Source organism: Thermobia domestica, chromosome 18, assembly GCF_964235325.1.
Source record: "Thermobia domestica chromosome 18, izTheDome1.hap1.1, whole genome shotgun sequence".
In the NCBI taxonomy this organism is placed as follows: domain Eukaryota; kingdom Metazoa; phylum Arthropoda; class Insecta; order Zygentoma; family Lepismatidae; genus Thermobia; species Thermobia domestica.
Genome location: NC_137471.1, coordinates 180,068,419 through 180,086,960, shown reverse-complemented (window position 1 = coordinate 180,086,960; position 18,542 = coordinate 180,068,419). Strand labels below are relative to the sequence as shown.

Here is an 18,542-nt window from a genome sequence, read left to right as displayed (position 1 = left end):
CTTTTGACGCGGGGTCGTTTTGAGTCGTTCCCTTTTGTCGCGGACAACCTTATACCCAGACCTTTTTCACGCTGGGCCCTTTTGATTCGGGTCCTTTTGAGGAGGGTTCGTTTCGACCCAGGCTCTTTTGATACAGGGCCTTTTAACTTTATCCCTTTTGACCCGTACAATTTTGACGCTGGGCCGTTTTGACTCAGGCCTTTTCGTTGCGTTGCTCTTTTGACCCTTGCTGTTTAGAAACCGGTCCTTTTGACTCGGGCCCTTTTGTTGCGGGGTCCTTTTGACTTGTGCCCTTTAGAGGCAGCTCCTATGACCCGGCCTTTTCTGGCCCAGGGCCAATTTTTTGCGAGCCCTTTTGACCAGGGCCCGTAATGACTCGGGCCCTTTTAGCTCAGTTCCCTTTTGTCGCTGAGATCTCATGACTCGGGGCCGTTTTAACTTGGGGCCTTTTGTCGCGGTGGTCATTTACCCTGAATCTTTTGACACTGAGACATTATGACCTGGGCTCTCTTGACGTGGGGCTGCCTTTTCTTGGACCCGTTTGACGCAGACCTTTTTCACGATGGGTCGCTTTATTCCTGGCTCTCTTGACGCAGGATAATTTTGTCTCGGGCCTTTTTCACGCCGGACTGTTTTGACCTGGGCCCTTTTGAGACGGGGTCGTTTTGACCCGTACTCTTTTGACACAGGGCCGTTTTTTTCGAGCCCTTTGGACTAAGAACCTACTTAATATATATAGCGCAATAAATCGAAAAACTCTATATCGGCCTTTTGCTGCCCCCTCCTGTTTGAAAAATCTTGCTGGTGTTAAGGATTATCATGTTGCTTAGTTACTGTATTATATTGTGCTATACAAACAATAAATACATCTGTGTTTTTTTTTTTTAATAAGAAGAACCTTATTTACATTTATTACAGACCTTGCTTTACGACAGCGAAACATATTCACGTTCAGCGTAAGCAGTTTCCATTCTGAAATAAGGACAGTGAGACGAAAGAAATTATTGACGCATACATTTAGGACTTAGAAAAGTGTCCTGCGAACATGTCGTAGTAAATTCCTGAAGAGTGACATGCGCTAGTAGCAATTGTTAGCAGTTATTAACTGAACATAGAAGATAATAAACTGAAAAACTGAAAATACGAATCTCTTCAGAGATGACAGTGTACTGATGCTTTAAATCTGTTCCTTTACTCCTTATACATACGTTATTTCCCTAGTCAAAATAAAACCTCTTCAAAATTATTCACAATTTCTTATGCAACCATCCCTTCCTTGGAGTACTGCGCGGTCACATACCCGTCACGGCGATGTAAAGGCACTTTTGGCGACGAGGATACATTGTGCTGTAAACCACTCTTCCATCTCATGAATGACGTCGTTTATTGTGAAAATGGCGATCACGGAACCAGGCCCGTATCTAGGGGTAGTCTAGGGGGCCGGGCCCCCTAGATTTTTGCTGGCCCCCTAAACTTTTCACGGTAGGCTTGCAAATGAATTATATAATATGGTGATGAACTATAATATAGTTGGATCGGGCCCACCTAACTTCAGCCCCCCCTACATTTTTAGGCTGGCTATCAGCCTGCACGGAACGGATTCTTCATTTGCGGAAAAAAGAAAAAGTCGGTCGGGAAAATAAGGTTGATGCTGCAATACTTCGGAGTCACATGTCCTTGCTTTGTCGATAACCACTTCAAATCAAAGCATTGTCAGGTAGAGGAAGAACCCTTTCCGAGAGGGTGCCGCGGCGTTTCGTTTTCAGTGCATCGCGCAATTTGTCCAGGAGATAGTTGTAGTACTTCCCAGTGACGGTATGTTCTTCTATAAAGTAATCTGTTAGGATTACTCCACGTGAATCCCAAGAAACGAATAGCATGACCTTCCCCCGTGACTTTTGCACCTTTGCCTTTTAGGGAAGGAGAAATTGGTATACTCGCACTGCATGTTCATGGTTTTAGTCTCCGGATCTTACTGATACATCCATGTTTCATCCACGGTTACCAGACGCCCCCCCCCAAAAAAAAAATCCCCTTCATCCTCTTCTAACAGCGTCAACATCTGTTGGGAAAGGTCACGCTATGCTTGTTTCTCAAAAGGTGTCAGCAAACGAGGAACTCAGTGCACAGATATCTTAAACATGTGAAGTTCGTCATGATAATTTTCCACACATTACCATAACTGAGACCAGTCTCATTCATAATCGTTGGATTCGAGGATTAAATAGTCTACTTTGTTCATAATGTCCGCATTATCCGTCAGAGATGGTCTTCCAGGTATTGGGTCGTCTGTGAGCGACATATGACCAGTTTGGGATTTCCTTTTCCACTTTAGAATGGTCATTATCATAAGGTGGATAATCATCGCCATATACATTCTTTCATCTTGTCATAAATTTGTCTCGCATCATTAACCTTCAATTTTATCACACTGCGAGCCTCAATTATATCCATCTTGCACTTTGGTCAATTCAGGCACACCCTGTTAAAAAAAAAAAATACAACCATCATTAGGAGTTAATTTCCTTAACATCATGCACGTAAGAACCAAACGTAACACCCACGAAATGTCTTCATCATATCTTAATAAATATATGGTGATAATTAAAACTTTACGATGTCTCATCTATATTTAAAATAACAAAATTCAGCTAATTAGGCATATTTATCGAGCGTACGTCTAATCCGTTAGGTTAGGTTGGGTTTTGGAATTACTACAATATGAACTCTCATAACAGGAATTCGGGCATAGTGTATTCTTCTTGTTCACAATTATAAAACGTGTTTGTAATATATAGAGGGTTCTGCAAATATTTTTGTACGGAAAGCAGTAATAGATGTAGAAGGTAGAAACTGTAGGGGCAACCAGAACCAATACTATGATATGTACTGTATATCACGATTTTACTATAAACTTTCAAAAATATATAAATAATAACTTAAATTATTTTTGTTGCTCAAAACTTTGGGGGCTTAGGCTCCAACGGTCCTAGCCTATATCCGCCACTGACAGTTGTTTTGCCGAGTGTTCTCTTAACGTTTGCAATTAAAATTATAATTTGTTGCAATTATAAAATATTTTAGCCAATAGGGTCCGATTGAAAATTGTGTTCAACCTATGAGAGACAAGCACCAAACCAACGAAAGCTTGCATGTAGATAGAACAGAATGTTATTCAAAGTCCAAGGACGAAGATCACAAGATACGTACAATCAATCATGTACGACAAACTACATTTCCTTAAAGCTTTCGGTATGTTGTTCCCTTACATTAAAGTAGCAATCAAAGATTGGGAGCTAGAAGGGGATGACTGAAACTCTTATAATAACTGTGTTTTATACACCGTTTTCAAAATCCACCACCTAACACAGATGTACAGAGCCCGCTCTCCTGCATAACATATACAAATGCAATATTTTAAATACTCTACATTTTTTTATGTACTTGTAGAAAAGCTTCAGCCTTGAGTTTTCCCATTCTCTCAGGAAGAGTAGATTAACACGACAGAGTTTGGGGACACTGTAGCTCAGTGATAGGGTGCTTACCTCTATTGTGTGGGGTCCGTGTTCGATCCCTAGTTAAGTACATTTGTGGTGGACAACATTATGTCTGCGAGTTTTCTCGGGTTTCTCTCGTTTCCTCCGACATCTCATTCTGCCAATTCCATTATCATTCACTTCCATTAATCATCCGTCTCCCTTAGCCTAATGGTCATAATCGTGTGACGTGAAACTCAGAAAGAAACACGAACCAATTTGAATCTTTGATTCCACTGATTATAATCAGTGCACTAATTAGTACACACCTATGTTGTAAACACAGATCACCTCCAAACCAATAAACACCCTACATCACTAGTTCGAAGAAGGTTTCACAGATAATATTGCTATTTTTATTAATCAAGTTCGTAAGTTTGAGTCAAATCGTCGACAAGGGACACCTGTTCAGTACCGATGAAGGGCGTCACGAACTTGTAAGTCATTTTCAGCCAGGTGTCCGGGTACTTTTGATCACATAGTGTATATATACATACAGTAGGACGTCCATAATCCGAACGTTAAAAATCCGAACGCGGTCCCTAGAAGGTTTTTACATTTTGTCTTAGCGCTAGCGATAAACAAACAATAGGGTTGTTCGTCTGCGTTGTGTGAAGTCAGTGTGTTTACAAAACTCATTTACATGTAACTGCTTGTCATACATATTTTTATTTTCCCTTAGGCCTACACAAGTTAAGTTTTAAGTGTGATTTACAAGAACACTGTAATTTAGTGTACGAGCAGGTTCTCCAGAAACATTAAATGTAAGTAGCCTTACGCCCGGTGTTGTAAAATTACTGTACGTACTGTATAACCACTGTATCGATAAAAGAGCATACCGTAAAGTATATTTAAGCCTAAATGGCATTTTCTGTCATTTTTGAAAATCCGAACAATTTAAAAATTCGATCTACCTGTGGGCCCAATTAGTTCAGATTTTCGACTTCCTACTGTATATATACAAGATATATATATATATGGCATGGTATATGGTATGGTCCTCAGTCGTTGATTTCGATGGCCTGCTCGATCTTTCCTCGTCACATAAACTTCTACGAATGGATAGAACGTCCCAAACAGGGAAGATCTTGTTTCACGATAAACACCTGTCACCATACAGCGCTCACTGCCAGTACCGTACCGTGAGGGGAAGGGGACGAGCGGAGCGACGGCCCGGGCGCCGAAGTAAGGGGGCGCAAAATTCGGGAGACACAAAAGGAAAAGATAGGAAAAATTACTTGGAATATGTGTATGGGCGCCGTCATATACTCTAGTCCCGGGCGCTGATTTTCCACGGCATGACACTGCTCACTGCCCTCATTTCCTCCTTGGTGTAGATCGACATTGGAGCTGCCGTGTTTAAAACTCTGCTACACTTCAACGACTAACGCGGAATAAGGCTAGTTTTAGACGGAAACATTTATCGTAGCAATTCTCGTAGCAGATATGCTGCCAAAACTCTCGTATAATATTTTATGGCATCAAAAGTATATGGTGTTTTTACACAGTAGCATTTTGATAAGCACCTTGGCGTAGCAAACAAATCACTGGAGAAGCTCGCAATTACGGTTCCGAAACTAAAGCGTAAGATAGCTAAAGCTATAGTGATTGTAACAACAGCTCTCGCCGGGTATATTAAAAAATGAAAACCACAAAAAAGTATATGGGCAAAGAGCATCTCTGCTCCAACTGACTTTTCTTTACTACAGTTCAATTTCCCACACAAAACAAAGCATGGATATTTGGCACAAAATCTTTCGCTTCTTTTTAACACACCACGGCACTGCAATCGGACCAGAAATGCTGGGGACAATGCTAGGAAGCAGAGCAGGTTCTATCGACAAGAAATGTCATAGGATATGTCATGACACGGAAAATGCTTAGCATTTGCTACTTTACACGGTAGGATGTCGATGATACGATTTTTGCTACGAGAAATGCTACGATAAATCCTTCCGTCTAAAACTAGCCTAACACTGACACATTGCATAAAATTGTTGCAGACGACACTAATTTCAGCACTGGATACTAGCAGTGTTACGAAACCCTAGTGCGAGAAATTGAAGTCCCTTTACGTTTTGACTTTCCCTCGTCTTTGGAAAGATTGAGCCCAACTGACATGAGTTCACTAATTACAGCTAAGTAGTCCATCCATCTGAGAAAGAAGACTACAGCTGTAAATAAGGAACGGGGTCACTCTACAACGATTACTTCTAAATAATGTTTCCTACATTCTTAGTTGATTCCTCTAAAACTTGAGTGAAGAAAAGCGAACAATAAACTCTTCGAACTTTCATGGGAGTCGTTCATTGACTAAAGAAAGCGAAGGTGGAAGCTGTTTTCTAGAAAAGGTAGAAAAAAACAGACAACAATTTGTTCCAAAGATAAATGTTACCTTCGTTGCCTTCGTAGTGTCACAGGGTTTTATTCTCCGCCTCATTAAGGCTTACTTCTTGACCTTCCATCTAGCAACGGGCGGATAAGCTACAGAAACAACTTTCGGAAACTTTTACATACAATCTTTCTTCCTCTTTGCTTTTCTTCTCCTATCTATGCATTAAAATCCTGGCTTTATATATTTGTGGTCAAGAAAAGTTTATATGTTTGTGGCCAATGCAGAGATCTTATTAAACGCTTGCGGGGACATGGGTTTAGAAGTAAATGCAGAGAAAACTAAATACATGGAAGTGCGTCGGGACCGTAATACGGCAAATTGTGGAGGCGTTAAAATATTAAATAATGCTTTTGATAAAGTGGATACTTTCAAATATTTAGGATCAATATTAACAGACGAAAATCATATTCACGAAGAAATTAAATGTCGACTAAAAGCAGGGAATTCGTGTTACTATTCGGTTCAAAATCTCTTGTCGTCGCGAATTCTGTCGAGGAATTTGAAGCTTAAAATATATAAAACGATAATCATGCCTGTTGTTCTGTATGGTTGTGAAACATGGTCGCTTACTCTGAGGGAAGAACATAGACTGAAAGTATTTGAGAACAGGATCCTGAGAAGAATATTCGGACCCAAGAGGAACGAGAATGGGGAATTGCGGAAACTTCATAACGAGGAACTACATAGTTTATACGGTTTACCCAACATTGTTAGGGTCGTCAAGTATAGGAGGCTTTGGTGGGCAGGTCATGTAGCTAGAATGGAAGAAAGTAGAAACGCTTTCAAAGTCTTGACTGGAAGACCAATCGGAAAACGACCATTAGGAAGACCTAGGCGCAGATGGGAGGACAATATTAAGATGGATCTCGCAGAGATAGGAATACAAAGTAGAAACTGGATGCAATTAGCTAAGGATAGAAGTCAGTGGAGAGGTTTTGTGAACGCGGCACTGAACCTCCGGGTTCCATAGGCCATAGAGTTAGTTAGTTAGTTAGTGGCCAATACTTTTGACAATGACCTCTCGGAAACCACAAGCTATAGAACAGTGTTTCCCAACCTTTTTCAACTTGCGGCACACTATGAGTGTAACTTAAATTCTCGCGGCACACTCATAGATTTTATTATATTTAATATAAAATACCATGGTATCTTTTTCTGTGATTACTGATCTCCTCACAGAGAAGAAAGCTCGATCACTAATTTTCAACCATGTAAATCATTATGCTTATCTTTTCATTCTAATTTAAAAATAGAAAACAATTGCAATGAAATATTGGACTTAAGTTTTAAAAATACGCTTTCTTTTTCGAAAACTGCATCCAAACTTTCACTAACAAGGAAGATCACTAAATAACGAACGAACAAACAAATCTCTTTTACTTTTAAAACACAAATGTAGGTAATTCGTACGCATGTTTGTTTTGTCGAAAAGATTGAGTATTTTAAAATTTGAAGTTACGAAATAGTCTGCAACAATAAAGAAGTAATAATGGTCATTACGTCATAACAATGATAACAAATACCTTTTTCAATATTAAAAATGTACAGAAAAGTAACGCGGTATGAAACTTAAAACTCTAGATTCATATTAGAGGTTCGTAGTAATGGGAAATACAAACATACATTTTCCTCTATGTCCTGCAGTTTAATTGCTATAGAATTAATAATTTTGTTTCGATTTACTCGCGGCACACCAGCGGCCCATCCACGGCACACCGGTTGGGAAACGCTGCTCCAGAAAGATGCCGTTTTTCATTGATTGATTATACATTTTGTGAGATTGTTCAGTTCTAATTGAATATTTAAAAAATGGCCGTTATTTCTTCATTACATTATTAGGGGTACACTGAAAGTATTGAAATTTTCAAAGGTAAAGCATTATATCCTATGAGTTATACATTCCAACACTATACATTTGTATACGAGTTAGTATATCTCTCCGTTGTTTGTTTCATAGCCAAATAATAATGAAAACCATTTCTCCAGTCTAAGATGAATCTTTATTGTTTGAAGTGTTTTGCCCAATGAACACCATATATCAGTGGTATTATAATTAATTCTGTGTATAAAGTATTTGCTTATTACATACTGCATGCAAAAACACTGATCATACATGAATTAGAAACTTCAGTCGGATGTAGGCTCAAATTTTGCAAACAGTGCGAGATATTGAAACAATGATGAAAAAAATCTTCCCTTTCCGATTTTTATCAAGACATCTTTCACTTGTGCCTACAAAGGGATATGCACAGATGTTGTGAGGAATGACAAGGAGATTCATGTTCATATGTGAATAATGCGTTATGTAGAAAGTGCAGGTTCAGCTAGTTTCCTCTTATTGTTTCTGGTTTATACAAGTTTTCTGTCTGGAAACTGAATCCGTAGCTAAAACCTAACCCTAAATTTGGTTTCCAGTGCTACGATTAATGATTTCGATTTTTACTTTCGGGTGACAATAGAAGAGGGTGATAACCAGAAAAAATAATTCGATAATTCAAGAGATTTACACATTTCATTGCATCTACGTATGGAAAAAATGATTTTTTAATGCTTGTTCATAACCCTGTCTTGGTTTCCGTTTTTTATGGTGAAAACTTCTCACCTGAGGTAGAATAGAATTTGCTGTTTGTTGTAAGATAAAAAAAAATGTGTCGAAGGAGGGATATCTATCCTGCTAGCAGTGGAGAGGTCGCCTGCAGGAGCCAATGGGACTCTAGTATTCATCGTGCCTCAGCCGTAATCTGAGGTAAGGAGATTTGACATTGTAGCCCCGTGGTTTCCAGTGGTTCTTAGAATTTTTTTTTTTAGTCTGCTGGGATGTGGTCATCCCAATCATTTCCCCACGCTAAAGACGAAAGTGCGCTGTGCCATCCACATTGAAGAAGTTCGTAGAGCTCTACTCACTAGGGGAGACGATTGTTCACTAATAGAGCACTGATCTCCGATGCGAAGAGTCATTGGTTCAATCCTGGCTACGCGAGCTTTTGGAACAGAACATCATGTCTGTGTGTTCTCCTGTTTCCTCCTACATGTCCATTCTAAAATTATTTCATGGTCATTCATTTACATTAATCATCTGTCTCCTGTAGCCAAAAGGCACAGTAGTTGAATGTTAATTCTATTTTCACTTTTCCTACTCGTTAGAGGACTTCCCTACATCGCTATGTATAACTATATTGATCACGACGACTCGTGAAGCCTGAGCTCTACACCAATCATAGAACTTCTTTGCCTTATATGTGATGCATCGGAAGAATTCTGTTTGATTCGTGGAACTGCCTTCCGAATGCACACTTGAGAAAACGTGAAACATCAAAAGCGCAGCAACAGTGTTACCAAACTTAAACGACATGACCAAGTTGCGGCAAAGACAGCACTTAAATAAGTATCGAACGAACAGAAACACTTATTCGAATTGAATGATAACAATAATAATAGCAAAAATATAAAGCAACAAGAAAATAAACAAAATGAAACTTAGCAACAATCCGACAACATTGTATTCTTAGGAGATTTTTCCTATATAGCGCGAGAGACAACACTGGCAACATTCCATGGATGGACTTTATGACTGGGACCCCCCGTCTTTTATTGGGTGCTGAGATTGGTAGATCTAGGTCAAGCTTCACGACTCGTTGCGATCACTATAAAAGTTTGGCGTGATCGCATTGGATTCATTTGAGTAAAACAGACTAACATTTTCATCTTTCTTGCAACGTATGACTTACGCATTCCAGCTTTAGGTTCTAATCAGTCCATTAGCACCCCCATTTCTTTTCACGGATATTATTAAGAAATGAAAGAATAGTATTGTAATTTCTTTATGTAAATTGATCTTGAAATATCTTCGATCCTGCTTAGTTCGTCATGTAATGAATGAAATGGTAATTAAATCGAAGACATATTATTTCCCAATGAGAAGATATATCTGCAATACAAAGTATTCCAATAAGAGATATTTTCTAAATAACACATAGTTAAATAGAGATATTTTAGAGTTGAAATTGCTCGGGCTCAGTGGTAGAGCGGTCGCTTCTGATCCGTGAGGTAACGGGTTCAATCCCAGATCTCGTCAAGTGGGTTTTGTAGTAAACAAATGCGTGGGTTTTCTCGGGGTTCTCTTTTTTATTCCCACTTTCTTCATTCTACCATCCGTTGCTAGCAAAGTCTTTATGTAGTGAAACAAAGTATTGTAGTCGCTAGGTGCGAGATCCGGGGTATATGACAGATGGTCGAAAACCTCCCAATGAAAGACACAACTGTTCATGAGTCCGCTTGGCCATTTAGACCTCCAATTCAAGGACTTTTGCATTCAGTATTCATCGACGTTTGTTTTGAATTGTTCTTCGCAACTTCTGCAATGTGTCACAATATTTTACGGAGATAATTGTTGCACTGCGTTCCAAGAAGAACTAGCACTACACCTTCCCTGTCCCTAAAAGGCAGTAGCCATAAGTTTCTCTAGACATGGTTTACAGTTTCTTCGTTTTTTGCTGAACTTATGGGTCCCCACTCCATGTGTTTTTCTTTGGGTTCATAATTAACATGCTAAACCAAAGTATCGTCCCTAGTAAGAAATCGCCCTCTTTCTTAGACCTGAAGAATTTTCAAGGCTGCTGCCATCTACTGAGTTTCGTGTTCCTCCGTCAAAATTTCGAAAGCTATCTTGCACAAAACTTATAGTGTCGTATCTTTCAGGATCAGACCTTGATACAATAAGTTCCGTGAAATTTGCGAAAACTCGAGAACTGTTGTTATCGTAAAACTGCGATTTCCAGGAATCTTGTCGTTGATTTTTGCGACCGATTCATCTGTCACAATGCTTGGTTGTCCACTTTGGTCTCAGTCGTGAATATTTGTACGGCCATCCTTAAAGATGAGGCACCAACACCTCACTCTACTTTCATTCATCACATCTTGAACGTAGATTTCATAAAGTTGTCGATTAATGACAATCGATTTACTGTTTCTCTCCGACAAAAATCGTATGATCGACTTCGCAACTCGCGGGATTTTCAATTAGAACATTGTCCTAACAATGTATTATGGAGAGAGTACAATCAACACGAACTTCACGCATCCATAGCTGGATGCGGACTGAACGGGCACCCGTTCTCGTTTTCTTTACCTTCTAGTGTCTAAATTAAGCATTTTCTCCTTTCTATTATTAATACAGTGAAACCTGTCTTTAGCGGAATCGAGCGGGACTTGCAAAAGTTTCCGCTAAAGTCAGGTTTCCGCTTATTGGAGGTAGACCTTTCCTTTCTGTTTTTTTTTTTTAAAAATACATGCTTATAAAGGGGCATACTGGGAAAATATATTACTGTACGTACATTGTTCGATTACAGTACTTCTTTCTTCTACAAATAAATACAAAAAATAAATAAATAAAATAAAATAAAATAAATAAAATGAATACAAAATATGCTATGCACACGTTTTCTTTATTTTTCTAATAGCCAAGCAGGGTTTTCTGTATACATTGCTGCTTGGCTGCTTGACTTTCCGCATACACTTTAGCCTGAGAAATTATACTAAGTAAAGCAGAATCATTTTTCCGTAAGGCAAATTTTTGCAGTTCCTTTAAACTTCTGAGAGAATCTTGATATGTATTTATTCTACACTCTTCTTGGAACTCGGTATCGTATTCCTCTTCTTCCTCTATCTCGTTTTCTTCTTTCCGACATTTCGTATGATTCTTGATGAAGTTCCGGGGGTTAAGGACAATTTGTGGGGCTGAATATGAGTAGTGGTTGGGGAAGGTGAACAGTGTCCAGAAATATTTAATAAAAGAACGAATATTTTATCGCAGACAGTGTAATGTATCTGTCTCGCAGAATGTCTAAACATCTTCTAAATGCTGTAGTCCGGAACTCAGAATTTTCCGTTAAATGTTTATTTTTCTTTCTGTTATCCGTGTAACATAGTTTCCGCTTAATGAAGGGAGTTTTACACGTTTTGTTCTCCAAAATTCATGGGACCGTGAAATATTTCCGTTTAAGAAAGTTTTCCGTTTAATAAAGGGTCCGTTGAAGACAGGTTTTATTGTATTATTATTACCTCAAAACTTGGAAACAATAAGGAGTTCGAATTGGCTCCCCATACTATCAGTGAAAACCCTCCGTGCTTGACGATTTTCACTAAGCGGTCCAAGTTAAATCTTGAAGGGTTTGTCTTCAGGCTCATGTGGATCCGCTGGATGAAAATTTTGAAAATATGAAGTCATAAGAGAAAATTGCCTGGCGCCAAAAGTTATGGTGCCGCACCATCTTGGTTGCCTACTGTTTGCGCTTAGTAATATTGCCTGTGGTAATTAAAGGTTAACGACTTGCAGCTCCCCCATGATAGTTAAGTTGAGTTGAGTTGATTTTGAGTTTAACATTCCGTTCAGCAGCGAGGCTATTTGAGAAGTGAACCTACTGATTAATGTGGAATCCGAATCACATGAGCTACCGCCGGGAATCGAACCCGGACCTCCCACGCTAACCGCTTAGCCACGGAGGAACTCCCTCTGATAGTTGAGTTCATGCAGATATTTAACATCTGTAATGAGAATCATTTTCAGGTGGCGTCAGAATTTTTGACGACTGCTGATTTGCACTTGGGATTTTCTTGCACACAGTTATTCGTAGTCCTTAACTAATGTTCTGATGGCTGTGGTCGGCCTGAACGTGGATTCACACTTTGCTTTTGATGTCTTTTAAACTGCAGTTGGCGGAGGACAGTAGAATTTGAAGGTTTCGGGAAATTTGCCTTCGGCTTTCACCGCGGTCGCATTGTCGCACCGAGCATGTTTGAAATCAGAAATCACTTAACTTTTTGACTCCTTTGGGTTATGATATTCTTGTTTCTCTTGTCCAACCTTAACATCGACCATACTTGAAATAACAAATAAATTACGACCACAAGAGCCCTTCCCTAAGCTCAGACCCATTTTTTTTAGTTGAAGTAGATAACTTAAAGCCAGTGAAGAATTTCAAAAATACAGAAAGTGAACTATGCACTATTATATGAAGTAATTGTTCTCAAGACCTTTCTTATGGTGTATGAATTTGGACGTCACAAATTGTGTACTCAAATTTCTGGTGTACAAGAACAGGTTTCGAAAGGTTTTTGGTTTAATAATATTTTTAGATAGTACCTGGCCCACCATTCATATTTTTATGCATGTAGATTTACTTTTGACACACCACTGAAACTAATTGTTGAAAATTACAATTCTTTCACTAATTTATTTCTTATTTTCTCGTAAATGGTTTGCGCTGGGCTCCAAGAAAATATCTCACTTGGCATAGATAAAATTGGAGGCAGCCATAAGAAGTAATTATTGAAAAATTACAATTCCTTTAGGACTTGGGTATAAATACGGCGTTCGGATGTATGCAATAAAAACTAGTGGGAAAAACACAAACCAGTCTGAGTTAAGTAGCCACTAAATAGAACGAATGCTATCTAAACGAGTCATGGCTGGGCGAAGGTGGTGAGCCTGCCCGAAAGCACTAGGGTGCGCCCGAAGGGAGCAGGTGCGTTAGCGACGGTCAGTATAGACGTAGGCGACGGTAGTGAAAACAAGTGGGTTTTGGCAATGATACGTGCTTCCATAGCACTTGTCATGGTTTCATACTACTAGGGTTCTACTTGTAAACATAAAATACAGCTTCTGTACACTTTGCAGAAATACACCGCCGGTGGAAAATAGTATCTAATACAGTCATCTTTCATATTCACTCACTTATTTGATGCGTCGTAAAGCACTTGTAATAATTTTACACTAGTAACCCTCACTTGTAAACCTAAAATATAGCTGTATTACTTTGTATTTAATTCTATCGCCTGTAGAAATTTGTTCTATATAAATATGTCTTTTCATGCAAAGTATTGAATTTTAGCTGTAAATCTTCCAAAATGTGGTGCGCCAACAGAAAATTAGTATTTTTTATGTTTTTCACTCTTTCTAAATTAATATTTAAAAATCAAACAAGTAGGGGTGAGCTTAGCAAACAGGCTTAATGGCTTTCAAACCATTATACTTTGTTACATTTTAAGATATCTTTTACTTGCGATATCTTTCTATACATCAGTTTGACGTCCCAGGATTACACGCTTAGGCTAACGGTAGACGGTAATAATAATGAAGGAATGACAAAAATGGGAGGAAACAGGTAAAATCACGCACATGGTGTTTGTTAACCGCGAAACCCACTTTACGGGTTTGGGATCTAAGCAGGGGACCTATCGAACGCACCGGAGGTGAACGCTTTACCGCTGAACCACCACAGCCAAATATAAATACTATCACTACAGTTTATATAACAATTACATAGTACTGAAGCACACTTTTCAAGACTTTCTTACAGCATAACCACTAGCGTGCGCAGGACATTAGAAATGTGGGTGCCAGATCTAAAGTACCATCATATGGAATGTCGTCCTCTCCCCCCTTTCCCCTAAGAAAAGATAGCATCATTGCATCCGACGCTGCGTCGGCGACGCACGGCACACATGCAGACGGGAAATAATTACTACGTAATCTCTTCTCAGTTTGTAATAATTCTACATAAAAAAGGTTTGTCTAATGGGGGTGCCAAGGCACTCATGGCACCCACGTTGCGCACGCCTGTGAGCATAACCAAGAAACTTTCGTACCCCTAGATTTGATTTTTAAGTATATGAATTTTTTGATAAAAAGTTTACTTAAAAGAAAATGGTACTGGGCAGAACCGGAGTTTGCGGTGGCCAATGGGGCTACGGCCCCAGGCTCCGCACTTACAGAGGGCGTTCTGACAATGAACGAATATGTATGTGCCATCCGGACGTCCGAAACAAACGTAGTCCATTCGATAAACATAACAAAGATATGTTCATGCACGAAACAATTAGATGCCATAGACAACGGAGTAAGTCTCTAGGGCCGATGACCCTGTTAGTATAAAGAAAATCGTAGACTCACAGTGAAATAGCTATTGCATCAACACTTCATCGGAAAGTCATGGTTTATAGTTCATTCTCTTCAGCATAAAACAAGCTTTCCAGAAGTGCTATGTATTGGGGTCCCTAACGGGTAAAATGAGACAATCCAAATGTATCTCAAGAAACACTATAGGGTTAAGAAATGAGTGTACCAAGTTTCTAATTGAAAGACGGAATAGGTATGAGTGAAAAGGTTGTATACCAATACGCTAAGCCGACAATACGGTACATACAAAACCGTCCCTATAACCTGACCTATAAAGAGAACATAATATAAAAAACATAACCGCAGTACTATTTATCCTAATATAAAGTACCATATTCTCCGTAGATTGAAGCAAGCATTTCAATAGTTACCACGCATATTGTTTCGCGATATTTGGATAAGGAAATTGCAGATAGGTCGCAAAAATGTCTTCCAAAACAGCTCTATTCTCAAGTTGTGCATCCTCTAGAGTGACACTGAAGCCGATACTAGAACACAATTATAAAGGTAACCAAGAAAGTTTTGTCGCTTTTTCACTCACCATCTTCGAACATCGATATGTCACCTAAGACGTATCTGGAAGATCAAAAGTATTCCCCATCAGCATCGACGACCTTCTGCCAACGTTCAGGAAGGGCATGGATTCCATTACGGAATAACTTGGTGGGCTGTGAAGGGAAGAAGATATCAATTGCATTTTCCACCTCTACTAGGGATTTGAACTGACATCCTCTAAGGTGACTATCCAACGAATGGAACTAGTGATAATCGGACGGTGCAATGTCCGGGCAGTATGGCGGATGTAATAGTGTTTCCTACCCAAGCCGTAGAATGGTGTCCCGGGTCATCCTAACCACGTGAGGCTTAGCGTTTCCTGTAACAGAAAGATCCTTTGCGTTTCAGAAGTGCTGGCTCCAGAGTTTTGAGTTTTTCTTGAACACGGCTCAACTGCTGACAGGACACAGTTGCATTGATGCTCTGATCAGCTGGTAGCAGTTCCAGACGCCAGCAGTCCACGAAACACACAAGAGGACCCTCTTCTGGTGTAGTGCTGGTTTTGGTTGTTTTCGAACCGGTTCATAGGATGTTAACCAATGATGATGGCTGTGGAGCTTTGTACAGGACACACTTCTCATCAGAAGTCAACACCCTGTCGAGAAATGGCTCCTTCCTCAAACGAGACACCAAAGAAACACAGGTGTCTTCTCGCGTTGCCTCCTGGCCCGGAGTCAAATAATCTGGGACTCATCGACCCAACTTGCAGTGCTTCCCAAGTTGATGGAGGTGCTACCGAATGGTTTCTCCACTCACACTGAATTGTAGTTCCAGTTCTTTACATGTCTGGCCACTGTTCGCCTCAATTGTTGACTGATGATCTTCATTTTGTACATGTGTCGGTCTTCCAGCACGTGGTGCGTCTTCGAGTGTTTCGTCATAGTCCCTAAACTTGTTAAACCACCGCTGTACTGTCCACGTAGTCACGACAAAATCTCCAAATACCTGACATATCTTCCGCCTCGCTTCAGCGGTGTTTGACTCCAGTTTGAACTCGTACAGCATATACGCCCTTATGACGCTCTGTGGAGGTAACATGTTCACTCTGTCCTTACGCAAGTTCACGGTGTAACTGAACTGCCATAACCAGGAAGTATGTTCGATATACCCACACCAAATACTGACCTTCGCCTTATCTCCATTTGCATTCAACTCACGGTGTGAGGTCCAATGGAACACAGACCTCCACAAAAATGACAGAACTTTCTTGTTATATTTATAAAATGTACCTTAGAAAATACTAGGAGGTATATGGATAGGAAGTATATTCTTAAAACAAGGAAATAGATATAGTAAGGACAGAATTGAGAACGAAAAGAAATGGGTGAGGGTGTTGATGGATAGCGTGAGTTTATCCCAATACAACTGTAGCACAGCTGGTATTTAAAACGCTTGTTTCATTCTGCAGAGAATGTGGTACAAATCTTGATATCAGAATAAATAGTACTGCGTTTAATTTTTTTATTATGTTCCTTGATAGGTCAGGGCATAGGTTCAGCTTCGTAATTACAGAGCAAATTGGTGTAATACGCTCCCCAGAGCTTTCCCCTCATACCTATTCCGTCTATTAAAAAGAAACTTGGTACACCCATTCCCTAACCCCTATAATATTTTTCAAGGGAGAACAAAGTTGGTGGGATTTTTGAAGTGAATTTTCCTGACATTATCCCGATTTTCCTTGTGCAGGTACGTTATGGACGGCAATGCATAACACCTCTGGAAAGCTTGTTTCATGCTGAAGAGATTGCACTATAAACCGCGACTTTCTAACGAACAGTGTTGATGCAATAGCTACTTCACTGCAAGTCTATGATTTTCTTTATACTAACAGGTTAATGGGCCCCAGGGACTTATTCCGTTATCCATGGCACCTAATTTTTTGTGCATGAACATATCTTTGTTATGTTCATTGAATAGGCTAGGGTTGATTCGGATGTGCGGATGACACGTTCATGTCCATTCCTTGTGAGCATGTTTGAAAGTAGCATGTTGGCACTAGACCCCACGCACACCTACCCTGCATCCGGTATTGGGCTACGTATGTTTTATTTCCAATCTACAACGTCCTATGAGCAATATAATGAAAAGAAAGAAACATACTTGATGTATTTTCTCTGATCACTTTTCTTTCGTTCCTCTAAGCACAAACAATATACAAGATAGACAGTAACACAGCACAAGTTTCAACCGCAAAAAACACGGTAAAGATAACCAAACCTGCGATTGAAATGTTCTGCAGTTCTTGATATATTGTTGGAGCGCAACCTCTCATTCCTTCTTCACGTAACTCACTCTTCCGGTCTTTTGTTTCGTAACATGATTGAGGAATTCTTCTGGTGAAGTTTAACCAGTCTTCAGCTTCATTCAAACCACAACAGTCAAATTTTGTTTGAGCATATCTCCAGGCCGAGATGTCGCTGGATATACCCACTTTATACCGATCCATACTGCTCTCTAAAATCTTTGTGATGTCATTGTAATTATACCTGTACAGTTGCCGTAACTGACGAAATGATATTCCCTGTGGAGCTAGTGTTCCTGTAATAGCAAGTATAAAAATCACAAATAATGGTTTGTTAGAAAGAAATATTGCTAAGAATCCAGTGATAGAGGTCAGAAAAATGGATCCTCCAAGAATGAGAACAATGAATCCAAGATCCCTCTTTGAAAGTTCATACCATGTTATTTTGCTCAGATAATTCGTGTTATAGGTTAAAACGAATCCAAATGTAAATATTACCAAAGAAAAGATGCAAAATATAATATTAATTGCCCGACAAACGAGTTTAATATTTTTCTCGTTGCACCTACACATAGCAGATTATACTTCAGATTAATCCAATCTATCAAGCAACTATATCCACAGTTCATTTACGAAGCTTTAAGATAAAATGCAAATATATACCACTATTTTCCGCCTGAGCCTTTACTGAAATATCCAGAAAATATATTAAACATGTACTTCCACAGTACAAACAAAATTCTTTAAAATAGAATTTTCTTTTGCAGTAAGATCGTAAGCTGTTTTTTCTTATCTTCTTCAATATATCATTGTGAGATATCTCTGCAACTTTTTTGGGATATATAATTAGGTTCCAGC

At 39.4% G+C, this 18,542-nt stretch overlaps 1 protein-coding gene and 1 long non-coding RNA gene across 2 annotated transcripts in view; one reads left to right on the top strand and one right to left on the bottom strand.

The window, feature by feature from the left end:
* The window catches only part of LOC145676018 (dual specificity protein phosphatase 22-like), a 431,106-nt gene that overhangs the window by 343,437 nt on the left and 69,127 nt on the right, over positions 1-18,542 (top strand). The window lies entirely within an intron of this gene.
* Positions 17,547-18,473, bottom strand: LOC145674962 (uncharacterized). Its single transcript, XR_014129088.1, has 2 exons — positions 18,348-18,473; positions 17,547-17,980 (listed from the first exon to the last, which is right to left on the bottom strand). It is a non-coding gene; the product is annotated as an uncharacterized LOC145674962 (long non-coding RNA).